This window comes from Mesoplodon densirostris, chromosome X (assembly GCF_025265405.1).
Source record: "Mesoplodon densirostris isolate mMesDen1 chromosome X, mMesDen1 primary haplotype, whole genome shotgun sequence".
Lineage (NCBI taxonomy): Eukaryota > Metazoa > Chordata > Mammalia > Artiodactyla > Ziphiidae > Mesoplodon > Mesoplodon densirostris.
This window is the reverse complement of record NC_082681.1, coordinates 55576072-55595108: the sequence shown is the minus strand read 5'-3', so window position 1 is coordinate 55595108 and position 19037 is coordinate 55576072. Positions and strand designations below refer to the sequence as shown.

Sequence of the window (19037 nt, the reverse complement as noted above, 5' to 3'; positions counted from 1 at the left end):
GTCTGATTTTGAGTATAGCTATTCTGATGGCTTCTTTGATGCTAGTTTTTTTATGGTTTAAGTTCGGCCATGTCTTTTTCTTCATTTTTGAATAATGAATTCCTTCAGTCTAAGCACCATGTGTGAAATGTATGAACTGTTAGTATAGGTGTGGTTGTTTTGGCTTTAATCAAGGAAAAAAGTGAACTCTGAAATGCAGTTTATGGGATTATCTTTCTGTTGATGCCTATCATGAAACTGTGTATAAGTGTACCTAACATGTGATAAAAGTTTAGACTTGAGAATGGAGGGCAATATAATTAGTGACAAATAAAAGACAAATAAGACTCAGAGATTGGCTTTGACCATTATGAGTAGAAGACATAGGCTTGAAAAAAAATCAGTGATAGGAGTATAATATTTCCAAATTGCCCACTTTCAAAATAAAGGTAGTATGTAATATTTCCAAATTGTTTACTTTTTTTTTTTTTTGCGGTACACGGGCCTCTCACTGTTGCGGCCTCTCCCGTTGTGGAGCACAGGCTCCGGACACGCAGGCTCAGTGGCCATGGCTCACGGGTCCAGCCACTCCACGGCATGTGGGATCTTCCTGGATCGGGGCACGAACCTGTGTCCCCTGCATTGGCAGGCAGACTCTCAACCACTGCGCCACCAGGGAAGCCCCCAAATTGTTCACGTTTAAAGTAAAGGTCTGACAACCAAGGAATGGAAAATTCCTCCATCTTCAGTAAACAGAGATTGCTGAAAGTTTCAAGATTCATTCAATCTTGCAGCTTTTAGCTCAATAATATTGATTCTTCTTTCTCACTTCTTAGTTTAGAGGTTCAGGTTTCCATAAACATGAGTTTCTAGAAAACATTTAAAATATATGCCTATTTTATGAATTTTGTACATTATAATATCTGTTTTAAATGAAAAATACCTATAGCACTATTGATTAATACAGTAAAAATGAATAATCCCTCCTGTGTTCTTGTTGTCATCTGCCATTATTATCTACCAGTTCCTTGTCCAACCCTCACTGCTTTCAAACTCAGTGTTTTGTGTGTTTGAACCATACTTTTGCTTCGTTCAGGCCAATCTTGTTGTGCTCACTTGTGCATATGAGTGACACAGTCTGCTCATATCCCTGTCAAAGACACTTCCCGAAATGAAATGCCTGATGCCTCTGACTCAACTAGTCACAGCACTTACCTCCTTCCCAATCTTGTTTGCTTCTTCTAATTATTCCTGATACCAGCTTTGAGAATACTGAGGGAAGCTAAGCATGCCTGCGTGGAGCTTTTCATTTTCTTAATATGCATGCTATTAAGGTGTGCATTTTGCTTTCTAAATGCTCTTGAGCTACTTTTAAATGTTCTCTTTGGTGTCCTCAACCTGTTTCTAGCTTCCTGAGGGTAGGAAACAGGTCATCTATTTGTTTCGTTCCCTTCACAACACCATTGGGTGTTTAGTTCAAGCTCTTTCCTGACTACCACAGTGGGGAAATGCTCAGGGTATACAGATTTATTTTAAATTAGCTTACATAATAGAAAAGTAGGCAAATGCAGGAGTTGGGGAGATTTATGATATCTTTAAAACCCCAAGCCAAATGTATTCCTTATTAGTATGGAGCATATCAATGTTGAACTGTCTTTTTCTTTTTTGCCTATTCTTTATTTTTTTAACCCTGAAGATGGGAGCAGGCCCTAGAAATGTTAGACACTGAAGATTGTACCTGTAGCCTCGATTTTTTTTTCCAGTTTGCTTGGCAAAGGTAGTCTTATTTGGCCATGTGTTTAAGTAGCTCCACATTTGGAAGAATGTTGATTTTCTAAATTTGGTACAAGATTTTATGTAACTTTAGCTTTTTTCTTGAAATCAGAATGAACATTCCAAGATCAGAGAGAGAAAAAAATATCGTAGGTATAATGAGCTTTTCTGTAAAAAGAAAGGCTGATGAACAGATACTGTCTTGATAATTCAAATCGTTAATCCATGAATGTGTATTAGTCTCACTGGCTGAGAGTCTGTTGTCACTCAGTAGGTCAAATCTAATCCATATATCTATAGTCTTAACTGCTCATTTGCACACTGGCTTAACTCTGTGTATTTAAGCATTGCATGTTTTTATATATCTAAGCTTGAGTACATTATTAAAAGTTTTATCCATTATCTTTACTTTCCAATGGAAAAAAGTGATAACTTGTATTGCATATATGTACAGTGTCCTGTGGCCCATCCCTGTGCAGACTGCAGCAAGGATGATCAAAATATCTGAATGCAAAGCTGCAATTTCATGTAAACTTTTTGTAACTCTTAATGTGAATAAAGCCAGCAGATAACATTGATATTTTCCTAAAGCATTGCTGCATTAATTCCATAGAAGATTTTGACCCTTAATTGTTAGTTCAAGATCTCAATATCCTCCCCTTTTCCTTATTGTTTTAACTCACTGTATTAAACTGATCACTTTTTAATATATAATTAATTATGAGATGGGATAAAAATAAATTATGTTGTAAGTTTTCTTAGCATATCTAATTCTCATTTTATTTGCTGCCAAATCACCAAGAAATGGAAGTGGGAAATAGCAGAGAGTGATTTTTCTCAAAGGAAGATATTATAAGATGTTATTTTCATTGTTATAAAATACATCTAGTACTTGTGAAAATGGTCAGGCTGAGCAGTCTTAGATTAAAGCCAGGCAACTTTGTAGTCCAAACTTAAGATGACCTATAGATCTTTCCAATTCTAGTTTTCGGATACAAACCACACCCCTTTCTGTGTTTACCTCTGTTTCTGCATTTTCCTTTCCCCATTTCCAGCCTTCTTCCTATCTTCTCTCTTTTCTCTGCTCTTTCCTGCACAAACGTATACTACAACCTGTACTCAAGGATGAAATGATCTAACCCTTTATCTCTTAAAAAATCTACCCCATGGAGTATTATTTATGATTATGCTGAAATTGTCAAATGGTTCTGCTTTCTAAACAACTCAAGTCAAGAAGCAAAATCTTACTTGCCTTTAACTCCAAGTCTCTACCTACACATACACTTTCCTGTAATTCCTTCAAAGTGAAATAACCTGTGAAGATGTGAATCCCTCTCAAAGTACCCTTCTCTACAATAATTATAGCTGTTGCAACAGTTCATAAATGGTGATATGGGGCCTAGTTACTTCATAATACTTCAAATTCCGTTTAACAAGTTGTATTAGGTATTGTTTATTCCTGCTTGCTTCATATGTTCATCAGGTATTCATCAAAATAACTAGTTATTATCTGTCATATGTTATATTCTGCTTGGGCTGGGCCTAGCCAAGGAATAAAATGGGATTCTTGACATGGAAGAGTTCACAGTTTAGTTAGAGAGACGGGCGTGTAGGTGAATAAATAAATTATACTATAGTGTGCTAAATACTATAGTCAAGGTGTGAAAAAACTGGTCTGGGAATTGGAATTTGTCCTGAGACAGTTGAGAAGGACTCACATTAAAAGTAAGAATTGTTTCTGAAGAATAAGTAGGGATTTTCCAGGTAGAGAAGATAGTAAAGGATATTACCAGGCAAAGAGATTTTTGCATGCATGTAAGGCACTGTAGATGATGATGTTACAAGATTGAATAAAATGATTCCTGCCCAGAAGGAATGTTTCTTACAGAGTGGGAGATAGACATTAAACCAGATAACCGCCAGCCATTTTGTTTAGTAATAGTATGGGTTAAGATGCAGCAGGAACATGGGAAGATATTCCTAACTGTGCCTTGACTGGGAAAGCTTTATAGGGCAGACAACTCTAGTACTGAAAGAAGTAGTTCCTGAGGCAAATGACCTCAACAATAACAAGAATAATATCCACCAACATTTATCGAAAGGTTGCTCTGTGCTAGCCACTGTGCCAAGTACATCACATGTGTTCTCTCATTTAACCCTCACAACTCTCTGAAGTTGATACTACTGAATATTATTGAAGCCGAATTTTTTTTTCTAAAGGTGAAGCTCCAAGTGGTTAAATAAGTCCCCTAAATAAGTCTTATGGAAATGGCAGAACTGGGGTTTAAGCCCAGTCAATCTGACTCTAGATCCTTTTTTAACACATACATTCCATGCAATGAGCCATCTCATATATTACAGTGGAAATGAAAAATATAAATATTAAATATGACACATCCTCTCTCCTTGAGAATTTCGTACTCAAGGAGTTGTGCAGTTCAACTCATAAATAGTTATAGAGTAAAATGATATATCCTATGCTGGAGATATTTTTAAGGTTCTGGAAGCAGCTCTCTAATTGTGAGGAAACCACCAGATTTAGTGCAAAAGATATAGGTTCAATCCCTATTTTTGTTACTACCTATATAACTTTAAACAAATTGTCTAGCTTTTTTGATGTTCAGGATTCTAAATCGAGTTTAAACTCAATAACTGCCTTATAGGGCTATTACGAATAATTAATAAGATAAACCAATGAGGCTGTAGAAAGCACTATGTGACTTTTGAATCTACCATCTTCAAATAATAACAAATAGAATTCCTTTGAGAAAATTCTGTGTCCTTGGTGTTTTGTGCCGGTCTCCACCTATGGAAAGTGATGTTATTGGCTAGAAATGCCTGGGGACACTCCCCTGGGCCCAAGATGAGCCCCCCAGGGACATTACCCCTGTGGAGCCAGTGCTGTTGCCGGACTGGCCCTTGTGATTCTTACTATGATTGTTAAGATGCACCTCAGCAACAAACATCAGGGAACTTTGAAAAAAACAAAGTTTGTGACTCATAGGCCCTGGAGGGTACATGGGATGCCTGGGGCCACACAGGGAGGTCATAGATAGATAGGGTTTCACAGGTTCATTCTTTACTGGTGAATTTAAAACACAAGAGTGGGAATTAAAGCTCTGGGAAGGAAAGGCAAGAGGACAAATGGTCAGTTATCTAAGTCAACCAGATCTCTCTAAGAAGAGGGAAATTCATGAGAGGTGCGGCCTGGCTCTTCATCTAGTCAAGATGGGTGTCTTTGAAGTGGATGCCTCAGCAATCAAAACCTTAATGTCAGGCACTTACATGACAGTCAAAAAAGCTAATTGTCAAGCACTTACATGGCAATGCAGAGCACATGGCCTTTGAAGTTACACAAAACTTATTAGATCTGGGACCTTGGAAATGTGGTATCATTGTTGCTTCAACTATAAAACAGGGATAAGACCACCAGCTTCACGGGGGTGACCATGCATTTCCTTATACACATTCCCGGGGTGCTGAGGGAAAGCATCAGAGAAGAAGTAGCACTGGGCCTTGAAGAATGAGTTCAGAGTTCACTGCAGAAAAGTAATTTGAAAGAACAAGATGATGCCTTGAGAAGCCTCCTTAGGAAAGCACGTGAAATTTGTTAGCAGACCTGCTGAGAGCTGAGCATTGCCTTGGTCTGATATGTGGGCATCATTACAAGGAAAAGGAGGCAGTTGTGGAATAAACACAGAGAAAACTGAAGGGACTGGAGAGATACCCTCCTTTTTCTTCATGTGTTCATTGAACAGAAAATAGTCATGGAGAAAAGGGGGTGGACAGCTGTTCTGTTCTTGCTTGTCAGTTTTCAGTGGGAGAGGAATGCACAGAGCGAATACCAGGAGAGGCTCATGGTCCTAGCCTGCTGTCATTTAATAGTTTTCGTATCTGCTTTTTATAGGTATTTTTTTTTTCTCTTTCACTGTCAGCTGTCACTTTGTGGAACTGTCAGTGCGCCTGCCGTACCTCAGTAGTCAGGGCCCAAGTGCTGGCATTAAAGAAATTAAAGGCTGCAACACCTTTTTTTTCTATAATATGTCACAAAATTAGCCTGGCTGTCAGAAGCCTCCAATATCAGCAGGGAAACAGTGGCACCAGCAAGGAAGAGACTTGGCTAAGTTCAGAGGGGCAGCAAGAGTACCTGTGGCTTCCAGTCGGGCTCCAAGATAGAAAGTGCAGAGGAAAAGAATAGGAAAGGTCATCAGCATCAACTTTGGATTTCGATTCTGCTGTGTGAACTTGGACAAGTGGTTTAACATCACTTCTTGTTCTTAGGTAGAAAATTGTTTAATAATACCTACTTTGGGGCTTCCCTGGTGGCGCAGTGGTTGGGGGTCCGCCTGCCGATGCAGGGGACGCGGGTTCGTGCCCCGGTCCGGGAGGATCCCACGTGCCGCGGAGCGGCTGGGCCCGTGAGCCATGGCCGCTGGGCCAGCGCGTCCGGAGCCTGTGCTCTGCGGCGGGAGAGGCCGCAGCGGTGAGGGGCCCGCGTACTGCAAAAAAAAACAATAAAAAAATAATAATAATACCTACTTTGCACTATTGTGATGAAGACTAACCTAGCACTGTTCCTTCCCTAGGGTAGACATTCAAGGAATGTGAAGTTTTCTGAAGTCCCACATCTCCATAAAGAAGTAGGTGCGGTTAGTTATTCAAAATATCCAAGGTCTTGATATTTTAAGATGTCTACCTTTGAAAGCACAGGGTAGGGAGTTTGCAAAAAGTATATTGGATGAGATTGTACAACTTAGTCGGTTTGACTGGATTAGCACATTGAGGAATAGGGAGAAGTGCATTTAAAGAGCTGGCAAGTGAAATGAGGATGGGAGAACTGTTTAAATCATTTTTTAAAAAGAAATTTTGGAGGTTAGGTTGTATCCAACTGGTATTAGGGAGCCTTGGTGGATCTTGCAGGGTGATGTTTGAGACGAAGTGATCTGGCAACTGGACGTGGACACTGGAGGAGGAGAAGGTTTGGGCAGAGGCATGAGGTATGGGACTGTTTTAGCAACCAAGGGGGGAAAGTACTGAAAGCTGAGAAACTGTGCTAATAGGAGTGGATATAGCAAGAAAGAGGCACGTCTTAAAGGATCTGTGAGCATCGACTATGGAGCCCAAGGATCAATTGGCTGATAAGCCTAAGGAAATAGAGAATGGCCCTGTTGATGGAGAAATAGGAAAGAGCCTTTTTGTAATGTGGTAAACTATTCACGCTTTCACTGTGTTTACTTTCATGAGGCAGTGGGATGCATAATTAGAGGTGAGTTTTCGGCAACCAAAAATATAGATGTTGAAAGGTGAGCTTTTTAAGACTGCCACTCAGGAGAGGAACTAGAAATTTAGCATTGAACCAGGGGAAGTAGCCATGGTTAATGTCAAAGGAAGAAAAAGAGGTAGAAAAGTGGGGATGGTGCTAGCAGTTAAGGTTAGACAATCATTCAGGAAGAAAAAGAATGAAAAAGAATTCAGGGGAAATTTATGGGCAAAACTAGCAGTTTCAGTCAAGTGGTGTATCTGCAAACCAGGTTGTTAGGGTTTAAAGATGGAGTATGGCTTTCCTTCTTAATTTTATTTTCTTTTGATAAAATTCCCTTCTCTTATTGTTTCAGATTCCCAGACTTATCACTTTTGTTGTGTACTTTTCTTTGCCTCTATTTCTCCCCACACTTATATTCTACCATCCCTCCTGAAACATCATCATTTTAACTTATTTTTTTCTAGTCTTGTCATAAATCCTGAGCATCCACATTTTCAACTTGAACCGGATCAATTCCACAGCTTCTACTCCTATGAGAACTAGTTACAGACTTTTGCCAGTTCAAAACTACTTCCGAGATACCATCAGCTTTCTCACACTGGGTGGAGATTCTGCAACTCCAGCATAGTGAGTGCTTACAGGGAATGAACTCTTAAGGCAGAGTGCCACTTAACTACCTGAGTGACCTTCAGCAGGTTACCTAACCTCTTACATCTCAACTTACTCATCTGTAAAATAGGAGGTATGATATTACCTCGTAGGGTCTTCATGAGGGTTCAAAGGATTACGAGGTTTAGAATAGTGGTCTGACCCATAGTAAATGTTATGAGTGTTGGGTGCCAATATTTTCTTCTTGTTGTTATTTTGATTTATTGTTATACAGACTTGAAGTAATATATCCCACTTTTATACTTGATTTGATTTGATTTTTTGTATATTGGAGAAATTTATCCACAATGTAATTGATTTTATTTTTAAAATAAGATGCTAATTCAGTCTCTTTGGGATAGTATCTCAATGGGATAGTATTCACATTTAAAAACGTATTTCAGGAAGAATGGGGAAAAGTAGCACTTCTATTTATCTAAAAAATAAAAATAACATGACAGTTATACAGAAAAGAAATTCGGCTATGTATAGTGTCTTTGAGACACCAAAATTTACCATATTTAGCTTCAAATATTCTTTAATACCAACTTTTATAAGTGAACCAATAAGCATTTTTAATGAACATTATTTTTTAAATGGCACTCTGATGATAATGCTATTTTTTATTGTGTAAATGCTCTGCCCTCCTAAATCCTCTAGTGTTTCATTTTAGGAAAGGTCTCATTTTGATTTTCATGAATCCACAATAAAACAATGAATGAATTCAATAACTACCATACTGTCTTGCCTACGTCCATTCACTCTTTGTTCTTGAAGTGACCCAGCTTCTGGCAATGCTTCCAAGCTTCATATAGTAACAAATATCATCCAATCTGCTGACCTTATGTCCAGTTTACTTTTTTCTTTCTATTTAAAAATTCGTTAATCTGTGCTTCACGACTCACATGCAAATATGTATCTATGTTCATGTTAACATGGCATTTTTTATGCAGGGTGGCTTTGTAACATACCTTCCTCAATTAGAGCAAACAGTACCTCAAAAATCTCTTTTAAAAAAGCTTCTTCATCTAGCAGGCAACAGATGATCTGTGTAAGAGAAAATTAATAGCTGCACCTGGAGTGATCTAACTTCATATTTATACACTGAAACTGTATATTGATCAATTCCTGTATGCTTTATTTCTGAGCAAATTATGTTTAAATGGTTCTGTTGCTAGGAATGTCTTAAAAAGCTATTATGTTTAAATGCTTCTGTTGCTAGGAACGTCTTAAAAAGGTACTCGACCTTTTTGTTAGAAATACGTAAAATGATTATGTTGGGAACTACTATTAACTTCATATCGTAAGAATCTATTATCCTCAGACTAGAATACTGGTAAAAAGGCATGTCTTGAAACAAATCACAAGCTGTCAATATGTTGTGATGAATTTCTTCTATTTTCATTTGAATCAGTAGGTGGGGCAGTTCACCAAGTGTGGAATCGACATTTAATCTTTCTTTTCATGAAATGTAAACCCACCAGTGGCTAATTCATGAAAAATTGAAGCTTGGCTTTTCTTAAGGTTAAGTTGTTCTCATTTGTTGTAGAGAACATTTCACTTAGCCTATGAGTTTATAAAATTTGGCAAAAAGTGAAAACATATTTTGAAGTATTAAAATTAACTCATTCTTGACCTTTTATTTTGGAATGGTAATTTTAGTGTCATCAGAATGTCTTTATGAAAAAAATCATAAAAAAGAAAAAGAAAAAAATCAGATAAAATGAAGAGACATAGATAATCAGCTTTCTTTTTAACCGTAAATGTGCTTTTTATTGTGGGTTACTTTTTGTGTGTAAGGAATTGGTCATACTGATGGAGTTTATGCTGTCTCTAAGCTAGTTTATTCTTAAAGATCGGGGTATAGAAGTCCTTTTTTCTTAATAGTTTGAGGCTAAAGCCACTACTTATAGAATGGGTGCTAAGGATACCTTTGACAAGTAGCTTCCGTCTCTTCCCAAAAAAGTTGTTCAAAAGGCGCCACCCAGTTCTTAGGTGCTGCATATTTATCTGTTGTCACTGCTTCTGTAGTTTCCAAGCTGTCCATCACAACGTAATTTGTTTTACTCTCCTAAACTGTAGTATTCCTTAAATCATTGTGTCCATCTACTTTGTCTGTAGTCGCCTTAGCTCACACTATAGTTCTTCAGGGTTGTGTAGTGAGCAGGAGATAATATATCAGATTCTAGCAGAAACCTGTTGGTGATCTACTTTTACTGGTTAATGTTAGATATGACTGATTTTTGTCCTTGGCAAAACTGGGAGTCACCAGTTCCCATAGTGAAGCTGGGATGGAGTTGCGTACCACTTCTGCTTTGAACACTTTTCTTGGAGCTGCCTGAGGTGAATTGCAGGAACTTTTTAGGTACATTTATTGGAACATGCTTAATTTAGTATTTGCCAAACATAACTACCAGAAAACTTTACCCTTAAAGTGTGTCTCTTAATACTAACTTGCTAATCACTGAATCTTCCTAATATGACCCTTTGAGGAAAGGATTATAAATAGTTACCACTAGTCTTTTCAGTTCCCTATATGAATTTTACTTTTTGGACATCAGTATTTTAGAGTTTTTACCCTTTTTTTCCTTTGGTCAATGGTGGTGAGGGGAGAAAGCTCATTTTTCAAAGATTATAAATTGCATATTAAGTCAAAGGTAATAAATACAGTAAAACTTTGATAAAGCACTGTATAATAACACAAATTTGGATATAATTCAAATGGGGTAAGAAGAGATAGGAAGTGTCTCCCTCAGGGTAATTTGGGATCTTCTTAGTTCTTTTTTTTTTTTTTTTTTTTTTTTTTTGCGGTACACAGGCCTCTCACTGTTGTGGCCTCTCCCGTTGCGGAGCACAGGCTCCGTGGCCATGGCTCACGGGCCCAGCCGCTCCACGGCATGTGGGATCTTCCCGGGCCAGGGCACGAACCTGTTTCCCCTGCATCGGCAGGCGGACTCTCAACCACTGTGCCACCAGGGAAACCCCTTAGTTCATTTTATAGTCATATATGTTCAAGGTAAGTTTCACTGGAGATTTGTTTTTGTGTTTTTTTGAGACAGCACAGATGTATTGAAATATATGGTTTTATTAAAAAATTATTTTTTAATTTTAAAAAATTCATGCAATTCTTAAAGGGGTTACTTTCCATTTATAGTTACTACAAAATATTGGCTGTATTCCCTGTGTTGTACAATACACCCTTGTGCCTATCTTACATCCAGTAGTTTGTACCTCCCACCTCTATATTGCACCCCACCGTAACCACTAGTTTGTTCTCTATATTTGTGAGTCTGCTTCTTTCTTGTTATATTTACTAATTTTTTGTATTTTTTAGATTCCACATATAAGTGATATCATACAGTATTTGTATTTTTCTGTCTGACTTATTTCACTTAGCATAATGCCCTTCAAGTCTATCCATGTTGGTGCAAATGGCAAAATTCCATTCTTTTTTATGTCTGAGTATTATTCCATTATGTGTGTGTGTGTGTGTGCATGTGTGTGTATCTTCTTTATCCATTTCCATGTTGATAGACACTTAGGTTGCTTCCATATCTTCGCAACTGTAAATAATGCTACTATGAACATTGGGGTGCACCTATCTTTTCAAATTAGTATTTTGGTTTTTAATTAATTTGATAACATGACCCTCCAATTTTATGTAATTTATTTTTTTAACCCCACCTGTGAGCTTATGGTGCAGCTTAATGGTAGCTGGAGGTGCAAGTAGTTCCTAGTAATGAGTTTCTTTAGCACTTTTCAAATGTTTCAGTGATGGTGAGATTAAAAACGTTACCATGGTGTGACTCAAAAAAAAAAAATACAGGATTGCCTCTTCTCTAGATTACTGGTACAGTCTTCACGAAACCCAAATAATAGAAGGAGGAAAAGCTATGTGAGTGGAACTGTCCTGCTGTAAATTAATTGTACCTTAGTACATTATGCCAAGATAGCATGGTGGAGAGCCAGGACCTGGGAGAAGCACATGAATGTAGCAGAATCTTAGTTGCCTAGGTGAGCAAGGAAATTACTGTGTGCAAAACCTGTTTGAAGCTATTAGCATAAAATGTTTTAGCATTTGCATTTATTAATCTGCCTTAATGCATTTATGATATATTTATGTGTTTTAAACAGAAGACCAGATCTAGAAGAAGTTTCCCTTACCATCAACATCATATGTTCATATATTTTTAGTTGATTGAGTGATCATTTAAAATATAGTTGTAAATTGGTGCAGCCACTATGGGGAACAGTATGGAGGTTCCTTAAAAAACTAAAAATGGAGCTGCCATATGATCCAGCAATCCCACTCCTGGGCATATATATGGAAAAGATGAGAAAACTCTAATTGGAGAAGTTACATGCACCCCAGTGTTCATAGCAGCACTATTTACAATAGCCAAGACATGGAAGCCACCTAAATGTCCATCGACAGATGAATGGATAAAGAAGATGTGGTATTTATATACAATGGAATACTACTCGGCCATAAAAACGGATGAAATAATGCCATTTGCAGCAACATGGCTGGACCTAGAGATTATCATACTAAGTGAAGTAAGTCAGACATAGAAAGACAAGTATCATATCACTTATATGTGGAATCTAAAAAACAATGATACAAATGAACTTCTTTACAAAACAGAAATAGACACATAGAAAATAAACTTATGGTTACCAAAGTGGAAGAGGGGGTAAGTTAGGAGTTTAGGATTAACAGATATGTACTACTATATATAAAATAGATAAACAGCAAAGACCTACTGTATAGCACAGGGAACTATATTCAATATCTTGTAATAACCTATAATGGAAAAGAATCTGAAATAGGATTTATATGTATATATAACTGAATCACTTTGCTGTATACCTAAAACTAACACAACATTGTAAATCATCTATACTTCAATTAAAAATAATAAAATAAAATAAAGTATAGCTGTCTTGTCATGTTAACAAGCCTCTAATTGTGTTTGCCTATTCATATGTGAAACAAGAGAGGCTAGCATCATAGAAATTTAGTACGAAAGTTTGTATGTACATGTTTAGTTTATGAAGCTTTGGGGTGATTTTAAAAAATATATCCTTCTGTCATTGCAAAGTAAGGTGGTAAAACATTATTTTGTTATTATTGGTTTTTAGGTTTTAATTTTTATGAGAAGTACTACAATAGCATTGCTGCTATCATGACAACAGTACCAAAATACCAACATATTTTATACATTATACTTTTGCATCATGCTTACCATACATTGGCTTTAATAGAAAGAAATTAGTTTATAATATACTATAAACCCATGTGGTTAATTAGGCAATCGTAAGTGGCTGATGCTATTTTAGTTTTTGTTGTTTTAATTAACAGACTATTTTTAGAGCAGCTTCAGGTTTACAAAAAATTTGAGTGGAAAGTACAGTGTTCCCATGTATGCCCTCACCCTGCTCCCAGTTTCTCCTATTACTAGCATCTTTCATTATTGTGGTACATTTGTTACAATTGGTGAACCAATATTGATACATTATTTTTAGCTAAAATCCTTACTTTTCATTAGGGTTCACTCTATTTTGTACAGTCTATGGGTTTTGACAAATGTTTAGTGACATGTATCTGCCATTATAGTATTATACAGAATAGTTTCACTACCCTAAAAAATCCTCTGTTCTCTGTCTATTCATTCTTCCCTCCTTGACCCCCGCCCAAAACCCCTGACACCCATTGATCATTTTACTGTCTCCATAGTTTTGCCTAACCTTTTCAGACTGACTTTTTTCACTGAGCAATATGTATTTAAGGTTGCTCCATGTCTTTTCATGGCCTGATAGCTCATTTCTTCTTATCACTGAATAATATCCCCTTGTAGTTTACCTATTCACCTACTGAAGGACATCTTGGTTGCTTCCATGTTTTAACAATTATGGATAAATGTGCTATAAACATTTGTGTGCCAATGTAAGTTTTCAACTCATTTGTGTAATACCACGGAGCCTGATTGCTAGATCATATATTTAGTTTTGTATGGCTGGCGCTGTTTTATCCTTCCTTTTTTTTTTTTGGACTTCAGGTGCACAGAATTGGACTAATCGCACCCCCTTAATTCAGAACCCACTGTTATAATTGATTTGTGGGTGACTCACTGTTTATTTATTAAGTTGTTTAATTAGCTATTTTTGATAATATACTCAGTTCCTTTGACTTCATCACCCAAAACAAAATCTAGGACCTTGACAATAACCTTTTGCTTAACTCCTTGCCTCTCTTTACCAGTCCGTCCTGTGCTTCCCCCAAACCAAGGCCAGTACTCTTTAAGTTTGATTTTAAAATGGTTCACTATGTGTTTTGATTGTTTAAAAGTTAATCAGTTATTTAGGCCATACTTCTCAAGAATAACCAAACAAATGATTCTGAACAGTTTTGACCCTCCGAATATGCAATAGGCCTTAATAGATTTTTACTTGAACTGTTATTAATTTTATCCATTTCAACGCTGTTCTAAGTATTTATGATATATATTCCACTGGTGACATAAAAAGAAAGAGTCTTCTGCTAAAGAACTAAGGCTGTTAGTGAAGTTATAAAAATCAGGAAAGACTAGGATTGTCACATCAATATGGGAAGCAGATCCTTGGGGGAATATGTCAAATTGTTAATGCCAAGACTCCTGTATTTTAAATCTACCTGCACCCTAAAGCTAATGGGAATAATGTCAGTTCAACTGAAACATCAACTGGATTAAAAGAAGTCCTAAAGAATGAGGGAAAGGGAAGCTCTCAGCCATGTGGTGCTGTGGTTGACCCATTCACTTCTCTGTTCAGGTAATCAAGTTAACACGCACTTCAGTATCAATACATTTTAACAAGGGATGGTTAATGTTATTATATGAAACACTTTCTAGTGAGAATCTACCTGAAGCGTACTTTAAATAAACCTTTGTGTGACCTGACTCCAGAACACAATTCCTAATTTACTTAGAGCTCTCTAAACATGTATGTGTGTGTGTAATTATATCTTAGGGGGCTTCCTTCTAATTAACAACAGGCAACTTTTGCACATGTATTTGTAGTAGCAAAGTGATTCTGTGATTGTACTCATTATCACTCCCTAAAAAATGTTATTACACACAGTGAAGATTATTTGAGCCATCAAAAGGGAAGTTTCAGGTAAGATGAATATAACTCTTCCTTTCCGATGCTGTCCTTAACTCTTTGACGAGCAAATAGTCTTTCTTCATCCCAGAAGGTGAGATCTTCATGGGTGGGGGCCATCTTCTATTCCTCTAATGTCCTTAGGGACTTGTGCAGAGAAAGTCTTTAAAATTATTGTTATATGAATGGATATTGAGAGGCTTGAGCAATTTATTTAGAGTAAATGTTACATAGGAATTTCTCAAAGAGCAAAGAATATAATTCAAACAGTGTTAAAGTCTAGAAATTAATGATGGTCAGTGATATTGAAATATAAGGAATAAGTAGATTCTGAATTAAGGAAATCGTTACTAGTAATTAGTTGTTACTATATCAGTACATTTGATAAAGAAACATACTCTGAGGCTGGACAAGTAGAATATATTGTACGCATTTAAAGTACAGAATAGTCATTCAGAGAATATTGACCGAGTATTTCCTTTGTGCGGAGTACTCTTATCAGGGAGCTTATCATGTAGTGGGGAGAGCAGCTTGTAAAGAAACAGTTATGGTATGGTAAGATAGTTGTTCTAATGAAAGCATGCACTAAGAGTAAGAGCAATGGGCCTCCCTGGTGGCGCAGTGGTTGAGAGTCCGCCTGCCGATGCAGGGGATACGGGTTCGTGCCCCGGTCTGGGAGGATCCCATATGCCGCGGAGCGGCTGGGCCCGTGAGCCATGGCCGCTGGGCCTGCGCATCCGGAGCCTGTGCTCCGCAACGGGAGAGGCCACAACAGTGAGAGGCCCGCATACCGCAAAAAAAAAAAAAAAAAAAAAAGAGTAAGAGCAATGGGAAAAACTGGAAAAGAAAACTTAAGTTGGCCTGACTAGAAGTAAGGGTTTGCAATTAGATTATTAAAGGCCGGTGATTACATGGAATGTAATAAAGAATAGGATCTATTACTGGTCTGGGAATGAGAGGATCTAGCTTAAGGTCCCAGCTCTGTAACTTTCTAGCCCTGACCTCAAGTGAGTCAGCTTACTTCTCTGAACCCGTTTCCTCCAGTGTAAAGTACAATAACAGTACTAGGTTTTAGTATTAAAAGTAACTGAAACTAGTTTTAGGATTATTTTGAGGGCGATGAGAAACTGGGAAAATGGTTCTCCTATAAAATGCTATATACATGTTCACATACATTGTTTCTAGTGTTGACAGTGTGTGATGTCCATCCTGAACACCTTTGTTTGGAGTACGGTGTGATATTATTTTCCTTCTGAAGTAGAATAGGAAAGGTTCAATAAGGTGACTTTAGTGAGTTTTGGCAGAAGAAAACCTCTGTTCTCTAGGCAGATGTCTGTACAGATATGTGAATTTTGTTTTAATGCAAAGTTGTTTACATTAAGTTAGCTTTTTCTCAGAAAATAATGTTCTTAAGACTGTGGAAGTGCAATTCATTTCTAGTAAAGTGATTTTATGCTAAAATTAATGTTTATTATGGAAAATCTGGAGAAATCATTGGCAAATTTGGAAACAATAGTATATAAATAAAAAATTACTGTCATCTGGAATTCTGGCAGCTCAACATAATGATTTTTAACTTTTATATAATAATCTCAAAATCCATCTTTTCAGATAGATACATGTTCCTTAAAATGTTACATATGTATATGTATGATATATGGATGTGTTAGCTTTTTGGCAATCACAAATTTCATTCCTATTCAGCATATTACAATATTTGATTTTTTATTATTATATAATTTGAGTTTCTGATTTCACACTTATTAGTAGTTTGAAATCATCCATGATACTGTATTGCCATTGGGAATGATGCAGATTTTATTTTCCAATTTTAATTGCTTTATGTTAGATATTAGACTTGCTATTTTTCTTTTTTTTAAAAAAAATTATTGAAGTATAGTTAATTTACAATGTTGTGTTAATTTCTGCTGTACAGCAAAGTGACTTAGTTATATATATTCTTTTTCATATTCTTTTCCATTATGGTTTATCACAGGATATTCAATATAGTTCCCTGTGCTATAAGACTTGCTATTTTTCTTATTCTTTCCTTATTTCTAATAGTTCCCTTCCGTTTAATTTTATTGAAAATTTCATAGTTGTTGTATCTTTCTGTGTGCCTGTTAATTGATTCAGATTATTCTAAAGGCTCTAACAGCCAACAAATATCTAGTGCTTCCTTATGTGCCTGGCGTTGTTCTAGGTGATTTACACGTATTGACTCATTTAATTCTCACAATAACCCAATGAAAGCTGATAATATCCTCATTTTATAAATGGGAAAAGTGAAGCACAGATTAATTACTCAAGGTCACACAGCTAGTAAGTGAGAGAGATGGAGTCTGAACCCAGGCAGTCTGGCTCCATGGCTCATACTCAATTCCTTCATTATACTGCTCCTCTTGACTTCTAGGACATTTTATCAAGTGAAAAGATTTACCAAAGCAGGCATTTCACTTTCTATTTTCTATTGATATTACATGACAAACATGTCTATGCATTTTAACCTTTATAATATTAAATATTTTTGAGGGTGACTTATTGGAAGCAGATTTGGATTCATGCCTATAGCATTAAGAATGTAATCATTAAGAGAAAAAAAAGTTATGCCGTGTTGGTATAGGTAAGATTTTTAGATTCAGTATTTTATTTGCAATTTACTTTTTACCCATGTAAATGAACAGTTTAAGCTCATTATCTTGGCAGCAACACTACACGTAAAAGACTTTCCACGAAAACATAGCTAAAGATGACAAATCTACTCCAGTGTTACCAAAGTCAGATTTCAGTTGGAATGAGTACCAATCAATAAGCAGGCATTTGAAAACAAAATTTATACACACTCACAAGCACACAAAGACACATACATATACACTAGTCATTCTTGCAAGTTATAGTCTGTCTAAAAATTTATAGGTACTAGTCTAGGAAGAAATAGTAGCCATCTGCAATACAATGAGATACTGGGAGTTTTCTTATGTATCAATTCACATGAGAAGATAGACATTGTTTCTTTAGATCTTAGGGACTAATCAAAGTGGATTAGAAATCTTTACACTCTTACCTTTAGGCTATTGTACCCAGAAAAAAAAAAGTCTACTTTGTGCATAGATTGTGCTAAAAATATGATATTGCCTTTAATGTTTTCAGTTAATGTTGTCAAACTCTTTGAAATGGAGAGGTTTGTAAGATCCCTGAGTGTCTGGAAAATCTTTGGCGATACCTTCAAACGAACACCCAGGAGTAGTATTCATATCTACGCATATTACCAGAGCGAGTGTCTCTGAAAGAGATGCATGTTTAGGTTGTTCCCACACCAGAGAAAGGCATGCTTTGGTCTGTGTAGGCTAGAGAGGCAAGAATAGCTCTCTTTGTGTGTCAGCCATTTTCACTCCTCCACCCAAATGAAGGCCTTGTCTCCTCTCCCTTAACCCTGTTGGTGCTTGGCTGGGGTTATGTTCAAATGTAAATTTACCAGAGCTTTGTTCTAGTAGCAGGTTTGAACAGTTTCACTTATATTTCCACTTATTTTTCCTGAATCTGATCTGATGAGAAGACTTAAGGAAACAAAGCAACTAGCCAGAGCAGGATGAAAGCTGGTTTATTGCTCTCTGGATAAGAGCCGATTTCTCTTGATTTCTAGCTCAAAACAGCTGAATTATTTCTTAGTTGGGAATGACCTAATCTACTAAAGATGGGCTAGCTCATCAACTCTGACCGCTCCTTCTTTAAAAAGCCAACAGGCTCCTGTTGATTAGACCTGATTCCCTATATTTTTCTAATATCCTAGATTGGGGGTGGTGTTCCTTCTGAGAAAGCTGGCATCTGGCTATCTGGGGGACATTTGCTTGTGGTGGCAACAGTTCTATCATGTTAGGTTTTATGTGCTACTGATAGATTCAGCTCTAGACTTAGGAGTTACTTACCCAGAGGTCAATTAAGAATGCAGTAATCTCTAAACCAATATTCCATCTTCAACAGTCTAGAAGTCATGTGGTAATTTTTATAAGTAGTAAACAGACTTATAAACCATTTCAGTCAACTTTCTCCTAAATCTCAGGTGAAGGAGATTCTCCTCCATTGTGAAAACTGAAGATGGGAAATAGTCTATTCCCCTGGTTGAATGTTGATAGGATCCAGCAGAGACTTACATGCCAACATCAAGTAGAGTATTATCTTTTAGTACCCCAACAGATTCATGGTTCATAATAGACTGAGCTCTTGCCTGACAATT

At 36.8% G+C, this 19037-nt stretch overlaps 1 protein-coding gene and 1 pseudogene across 4 annotated transcripts in view; both read left to right on the top strand.

Moving 5' to 3' along the window:
- DIAPH2 (diaphanous related formin 2) overlaps nucleotides 1–19037 on the top strand; it is an 894195-nt gene that overhangs the window by 310219 nt on the left and 564939 nt on the right. The gene's annotated exons all lie outside the window — the stretch shown is intronic.
- LOC132482572 (uncharacterized) overlaps nucleotides 6866–19037 on the top strand; it is a 32357-nt pseudogene continuing 20185 nt past the window's right edge.